Source organism: Octodon degus, unplaced genomic scaffold (assembly GCF_000260255.1).
Source record: "Octodon degus isolate 3935 unplaced genomic scaffold, OctDeg1.0 scaffold00385, whole genome shotgun sequence".
NCBI lineage: Eukaryota > Metazoa > Chordata > Mammalia > Rodentia > Octodontidae > Octodon > Octodon degus.
This window is the reverse complement of record NW_004524961.1, coordinates 501,456-509,703: the sequence shown is the minus strand read 5'-3', so window position 1 is coordinate 509,703 and position 8,248 is coordinate 501,456. Positions and strand designations below refer to the sequence as shown.

Here is an 8,248-nt window from a genome sequence, read left to right as displayed (position 1 = left end):
AAAAAAAAAAGAATTCTAAATGGGAAAACCTGAAATCTTTTATTGTCACATCTGGGACAAGATGAGGATGTCCGCTCTCAACACTCCTATTCAATACAGTTCTGGATTCATGTGCTACAGCCACTAGACAAGAGAAAGAAATAAAAGGAATAAGAATAGGTAAAGAAGAAGTTAAATTATTTTTTTTTGCAGATGACATGATACTTTACATGGAAGATCCAAAACACACCAACCAGAAGCTGCTAGAAGTAATATACAAATTCAGTAACATAGCAGGATACAACGTCAGTACCCAAAAGTCAGTAGCATTCCTCTACACAGATAACAAACACACTGAGAAGGAATTTATACATACAATACCTTTTACAATAGCACTGAGGAAAAGGAAATACCTTGGAATTCATCTAACTAAGGAAGTAAAAGATCTTTTCAAGGAAAATTACAGTATTCTTTAAAAAGAGATGGTAGAGGATTTCAGAAAATGGAAAGATATTCCCTGCTCCTTAATAGGAAGAACGAACTTTGTGAAGATGGCCATGCTCCCAAAATTGCTGTATAGATTTAAAGCAATCCCTATCAATCTACCACCAACATAACTCACAGACATAGAATATTCATTAATGAAATTTATTTGAAACCAGAAAATGCCTAGAATAGCAAATGTTATGCTGGGCAAAAAAGACAAGGCAGGCAGTATTACAATTCCTGTCTTGAAATTACACTACAAGGCTACTGTGCTATAATTAGCATGATATTGGCCACGAAATAGACCCAAGGATCAATGGAATAGAATAGAAGATGCTGAATTCTCTATGAACACACTCAGCCACCTTATCTTTGAATAAAGGGATATCTCATCGGAAGAAATATAGCCTCTTTAACAAATGGTGCTGGAAAAACTGGCTCTCTACATGCCGAAAACTAAAACTTGACCCAGGTCTATCACCATGTACTAAACTAAAATCAAAATGGATAAAAGATCTGAACATTAAAACAGAAACACTAAATCCCCTGGAAGAGAAAGTAGGAGGAACTCTAGAAGACAGAGAGGTAGGCAAAGAGTTCATGAACAGAAATCAAATCACGTCAGAAACAAAAGAATTAACAACTGGGACCTGCTCTTATTGAGAAGTTTTTGCACGTCTAAAGAAATTACTAAGAAAATGAAAAAACAATCCATAAATTTGGAAAAAATCTTGACAAATAAGTACTGAGACAAACGTATGCTCTCTAGAATTTATAAAGAAGTAAAAGAGCATTAGGGCCTCAAAATTAATGTCCAGAAATGAGCATCCAAGATGAACACACACTTCTCAGAGAATGAAATTAAGGAAGCGAATTAATATATTAAAAAAAAATCCACATCTCTAATCATCCATGAAATGCAAATTAAAACAACATTGAGATATCATCTCAACCCAGCAATAATATAAAGAAATCGGGCTGGAGAGATGGCTCAGTGGTCTAAAGCACCTACTTAGAACAAGCTTAGCAAAAGCATCAGGGACCGCGGTTCAATGCCCCAGCACCACATGCCAGCCAGCCCTGCCCCCTGGTGGGCTGAGCTGGCCTCTCTCTCTCTCTCTCTCTCTCTCTCTCTCTCTCTCTCTCTCTCTCTCTCTCTCTCTCTCTCTCTCTCTCTCTCTCTCTCAAATAAATAAATAAAAATTAAAAAAAGAAATCAACCAGCAACAAATGTTGGAGGGGCTGTGGGGAGAAAGGAATCCTCCACTGCTAGTGAGAATGTAGTCTGGTGCAAACATTATGGAAATCAGTGTGGAGACTACTTAGAAAACTAGGACCAGAAATCCCATTTAACCCAGCTATTCCCTTATTAGGAATTTTCTCTGAGGATCTGAAAGCATCGTATCATAGTTATATATGTGTACCTATGTTTATAGTAGCACAATTTGTGATAGCCAAATCTTGCAATCAACCAAGATGCCCATCACCTGAGGAATGAATGAAAAAAGATGTGGTATTTTTATACAATGGAATATTACTCAGCTAAAAACAATGATAAACTCGAAGGCTTTATATTGAAATGGATGCCTCTTGAAGATATACTCATAAGTGAAATAAATCAGAGCAACATATGAAAATATCTTATATTTTCCCTATTAGAAGAACTCAAAAGAAGAAATACAATTAAAAACTACAATACAACTTAAAGTAAAGGAAGAACTTACAGACTAGACAATGAGTAGAGAGCAAGGCAAAGAGCTAGGAAACATGACAGAGGCAAGCCATACATTTATATGTACAATTGGGTAAGGCAATCATCCTGAGAATCTTCAAAAGATTTTCAAATCTAGCAGTTAATTGGAAGGATTCTCACCCTTACTGACTATGTATACTGACACCTGCAAACTAAACAACTGCACTGACTATGGCAATTAGTAATAGTAGATTCATGCTAGGAGTCCTTGTCATTCTGGTCTTCTGAATACGTTCAGCTTATCATGAAAAGTCAATGAAGATTCAGGACATTGGAGAACCTATGGTGTAACATCATGTAACTCAGTTTTATCCCAAATTTTCTGATCAAGGTGATTATGGGGACACAGAGAATGTGATCTTTGATGCAGAGCATGCATAAGGAGAGTCACTTGGAGAGAAAACATTCTCTCAGGCTTTCATAGAGAGCAAATTGTCCAAGGCATTGCCATGACGCATCCACATGGCTGACACTGAAAACGGATCTACAATCTTAGGTACAGGTTCTCAGGATAAATCCTGAGGGAATTTGACTGCCTTATTAGATCCAAAAGCTATAATTCTTGATTATGTAAAACTTCATCTTTGTCTTAACCATCCAGCGGAAAAGTATAAAAACGAAGTATAAGAAGTAAGCCATGTTGTTATGTTGAGCTGTAGGGGACTCAGGTCAACAACTTCTGACATTGACAGTCAAGTGGAAGAACCAGTACTATTGTGAACTACTGGACTATTTTGGAATATTTTGCTGGGTTCACACACGTATAATATTTAAATGACAGATCTAAACAAAAAAGGGGATACAGATGAATGACCATTTTGCATCTGTGTATTCAAAAATGTTGGGATAGATATATAGCTACATTCTCTCATTTCAATGAATATAGGGATTTGTTCTATTAGTGTTTGTAAATAAGATATCATGTCTGCATATTGTACAACAAATAACCACTAGGAAGGCAGTATGCAATGTGTTAATTATTGAAACTGTCCTACCAATTTGATTTGAAACTGTCTCTGCTATTTATTTCTCTATAAAATTATGGAAAGAATAATTTTACTGAGAAACAAATAGCAATGAGACAATTTCAAACCTCATTGCTAGCATAGTTTCAATAATTAATACATTGCATATTGTTTTCTTAGTGGTTATTCATTGTACAAGATGCTGACATAATATCCTGTTCACATACATTATTATAACAAATCTCTCTATTCATTGAATTAAGAGAATGCAGCTGTATATGTTTCCCAACTATTTTGAGTGTACAGATCCAAATGGTCTTTCATTTGTTTCCCCCTTTTTTTGGTTTGTTTTTGTCAGAGAAGGAAATTACAATGCCATTTCAATATTGTAGGTGCATGAATTCAGCAAAATATTCCAATATTCCAATATTTTACTGAGTTCTCTGTAACTTTGAATGTGTCATTTTCTTCAGCAACCTATAAATTTTGGGCAGTGTGTAAATTAAAACACGCTGTTGCTCATGCTGGTAGATAAAGAAGATAGTCTAACCCTTGATCCATGATGGATGCAGGTAGAAGGAAGCTGTAGAAATTGAGCAAGGGCTCTAATGTTTGGTGATTGTAATCGACAGTGACTCAGACTGCAAACAGCACCAAACCATGCAGAGGTGCCTGTGTCTTTTGGCTTAAAGTCTCAAAGCGTCTTTTACGATCTTGCTCCTGGATTATGGCCATGTTCTCAACTGTGTCTTATCTAGTCAGTGTGGCTGAACAACCCTAGGAACCTTGAAGTAATGCCCTCTGTGGCTGCTCTGACTTGTCTGTTCAAATAGTCTATCCTATCCTGAAATGACATCTGAGGAAATGTTCTCCCTGGATGTAGCAGGCACTTGATCTGGGATGATTCATTAGATTGTTGCCTTCTGAAGGATTCCTGTGAGAGTATATTCTCATTGTGTATGTGGATAGCAGCAACTGCTGTTCTCTCCCAACACTGTCTTTCACTCTGAGGTCTGAAGTACCTAGCATTCAATTTGTCTCTGTGGATTCATTCTCCTGTTTTTACAAGTTGTGAGCCAAAGAAAGTGCAGACTGTTTCTTCTCTTCTCTGAATTGTGCTGTGTCTTTTAAGTTTCTCCATAGCTTTTAATTTTCCTATTAGTTATTTCCTGGTTACTGGTGACCTATTTTTTCTTTCTGTTTTGAGTTTTTTGTTCAAAAAGTTTTAATTTTCCAAGATCTGGATTTCAAATCTTGGAGAGGATGGGATATTGCCACTCACCACTCTTCTATTTAGAGAAGAATCTCCTGATTTCTTCATATGAAGTGAGCAATCAGATATAGAGCTAAAAATGGAGGCTGAATTCCATCTAAGATTTCAGAAGTAATGAACAGTAGAACTGAGAATAAACTGTGGAAGTGGCAAGTTAGGAAGATATTCATTTAAATTTGCTACACCATCAAGTATGATAGTAGGACATCACTAGAGAATACTCAAGCTAATTTAGAAATGGTATCATTAATATATTAGTTAGCGATCTGGAGAGAATGTAAAAATGCTTTAAAAGGTTAATACGGACTATCTCAGGATTAAGATCAAAGATGACAACATGTGGCAGGGCTGAATTTCCTTATTTTATAATATAAGGCTATATGTACTGTGTGATTTTCAAACTGTTTTTAACTTCTTGTGCTAAAACTGTTTAATGTTTTAAGAAAAAGTAACTGAAGAATTAGATAATAAACTTTGTAATAAGCCCTCTCTAATGCAACAATGCCCTAATAACGCTATTAATTTTGCTTAATACAGTCACTCAAGAATAACTAATGCTGAAGACCTGTGACTTCTCCATAACCACACAAATTCATTTCAAGTTTTCTTCCCAGCTTAGAAGTACAAGTATCAATGATATGTTGGGATGGCAATGATAATGGCATAGTTTGTACCATCACCAATAATTAAAAAGAAGCCATTTATTTTTCGTAAAGCCTTGGGAAAATGAATGTATCTTAATGTATAAATCATAGTGAACAGGACCATGTATTGTTTAAAATACTTGCTAATATCTATTTCATGCAAAATATTTTTTTAAAAATATAGAATCTTATTTATTGGTTTGATTATTTACTGGTCTCTTATTATTTATTGTTTTTAACTAAAGAATGGACTAATATAATGTATTAGTGGCACAATTTTTTTAAAAAATGAATCCCATCTCCATAACTATATAAGGTTGTTGCTTAGTATTATTAAGCCAGACAATGTACAAACAAATCAAAGTCACAAATACTATTTTGTAGTTACCAAACTGTTCCATAAGATAACAAAACTGTTACTAAAAGGAATAAAAACAGTGACAGCACATAACTATTTCATGCATAAAGGTTTTAGTCCTAGAATACCTGAAATCTAATCTTTTAAATAAATAATAGCTTTATAAGTAATATTTCCCTTTGTGTCCTATATTAAAACTCTCATTCAAGCATATTTCATAAATCTATTATCATGAGATGATATAAAATTGCTACTTCTCCTTCATATTTTTTTTCATCTGGTATTATTGTTAATTGTCTTATTTTCTGTTTTTTCCCTCTCTTCCTGTTTTTCTCCTAGCCAAAATTTAGGCCTATCACTGGCACCCAGTGGTGCCCCTACTCATTGCTTATTGCATTGAAAATGCTTATTTGTTTTTTTCTAAGCAATTGTCTTAATATTTTAGTTAGATCATCAAAATTATTCCTTGCCATCTTGATCTATTCTTCTCTACTGTAAAATGAATTTATGTGTAAATGCTACATTTTTATGTCTGTTTATTATCATGTTTCCAATATATGAATTCTACTTGCTTTCATTGAAAATTTAAGATCATTACATATAACAGTTCACTTAGCTTTTCACTTTGATTCATGGTTATAAGTATCTGTTCTTTGGATGTGTTTCAAATTAATTATTGGGGCCAGGGAACTAGCTCAGTAGAATAAATGCTTGCATGGCAAGTGCAGGGTCCAGAGTTCAACCCCCAGTCCTAGCAAAGGGAAAAAAAGAAACTTAAAATGAGTATCATTTCACTAATCTATTTTGTGAAGCATGAGATGTGAGAAATAAGACATTAGCTTAAGAAAATAAACTTGGAAGTCTGGCCATGTCTTTCCAAAGTTCAAATGAGATATTTATTAGAAAACCCCAGTCCTTCAGAAGTGTATTGACAAAGAAGCAAGGAAATGGGTTGGTGAGCCAAAGCAGCATGCTAATGTTAATAAACACTGAGTTCCAGTTTTTTTTTTTTTGAAAAGTCAGATAAGTAACATAATTTGTGCACTGCCATTCTGAACTCTACTATTCTTTTGAAAGGCTACCTGACATTGTGCAACTTCTTCTCTAAAAGATAACTTGTAAGCAGCGTAAGTGTACCAGTTTTTTAGTGCAAAACCACTGGAGCCTATTTTCATTTTAATCCCATAGCTTCCATTTGTTTTATTTTCTGAAATTCAATCACTGAAGATAATTTTAAAATTAGAGTGGTCCTCTACTACCATAGAATATTATGCTGTAAATAAATCTCAGAAAAGTTCTCTCAGCTGATAAATGAAGGTAACACAATATCCTCTTATACCAGCTACCTCTGTATGTGTAAGTAATGCTGTGCAGTGAAGTCAATTCTTAATTAACCAGGGTCAAGGGGAAAAAGAAAGTATGGATTAAGTGTAATTTTACAGATAAGCCCTACAATTCACTTTTATCCGTTAATTTCTATCTCTTCCTTCATCACAAGTTTTGTCAGAGCTCCTGACAATTAAGTAAACATAGAGATTGTTATTTCACTTCCTTTATTATCCTCATCTAATGAGCAGGGACATGGATGGAAGGAGCAAAGTGTGTTATTATTATCAACTAATATGATGATCAGTCACTAGCCCTAGCACTTCAAGGTCAGTGAGGATTCAGGACATAAGAGAACCAGCACTGTGAAATCCTATAACTCAGTGAAGTCCCAAATTTTCTGATGAAAGAGATTATGGGGCCACAGAGGAAAGGGATCAAAAATATATTGTGTGTCTAAGAAGAGTCATTTAGAGAGAAAATATTCTCTCAAGCTTTCACAGAGAGCAAATCATCCAAGCAATGACCATGACTCAACCACATGGCTGACAATGACAACAGATCTACAATCTGAGGTACAGGGTCTGAGGATAAATCTTGAGGGTACTTCACTGACCTTGTCAGATACAAAAGCTATATTTTTAGTTATACAGGTCTTGCTTTAACTTGGTCTTAACCATACAGTAGAAAAGTATAACCACGAGGTATGAAAAGTAATGCCCATATTGGTGTCAGGGAGATGGCTCAGTAGAATAAGTGCTTCCCTGGCAAGGGCAAGGGCCTGAGTTCAATCCCTGGTTCTGCTGGAAAAAAAATAATGCCCATATTAATATGCTGAGCTGTAAAAGGTTCAAGTCAACAGCTTCTGACAATTGCCACTTCTGCCAATAATCCACTGCTATTCTGGACTATTGGACTATATTGGGTTATTTTACTGAATTCAAGTACCTACAATCTTTAGAGTGGTTTCAAGTATGAAAAGGTTCTTTAAAGACTTCTCCAAATACAGCTTCTCTAACTGCAGGGGAACACCCATCTTTAAAAACACAATAAGAAAAAGGGGGATATGATGGGAGCTATGAAGCTAGAAAATCAATGAAATATGTGTTGCTGGGACTTGGACAAGTGCCTAAAGCAAACAAGCTACCTCACTCTTGAGATGAACATCCTGTCTGGTTAAGGTTTGCTATTAGTTGCTAAGCAACCTAATGTCATACTTTTCTAGCTCAACAAAAGTGTAAATAAAAGACAGTTCTGTTGTGAAAAAAGAGGGAGGGGGAAAATATATACATGTACACAAGAGAGTTAAAATAGATATTCAGCTACCTTCTCTTAGTTCACTGAGTAAAATTTTGTACTAATATTGTTTAGACAAGATATTATATCTGTGTTTTGTCCTCTGAATAGTTACTATGAAAACTACAAGATGTGATCTATTAATTATTGTAAACATATTACTAACCT

The 8,248-nt window shown here is 35.0% G+C and overlaps 1 pseudogene; it reads right to left on the bottom strand.

The window, feature by feature from the left end:
- The window catches only part of LOC105741270, a 97,415-nt pseudogene extending 93,497 nt beyond the window's left edge, over positions 1 to 3,918 (bottom strand).
- Between the last annotated feature and the right edge of the window lie 4,330 nt (positions 3,919 to 8,248).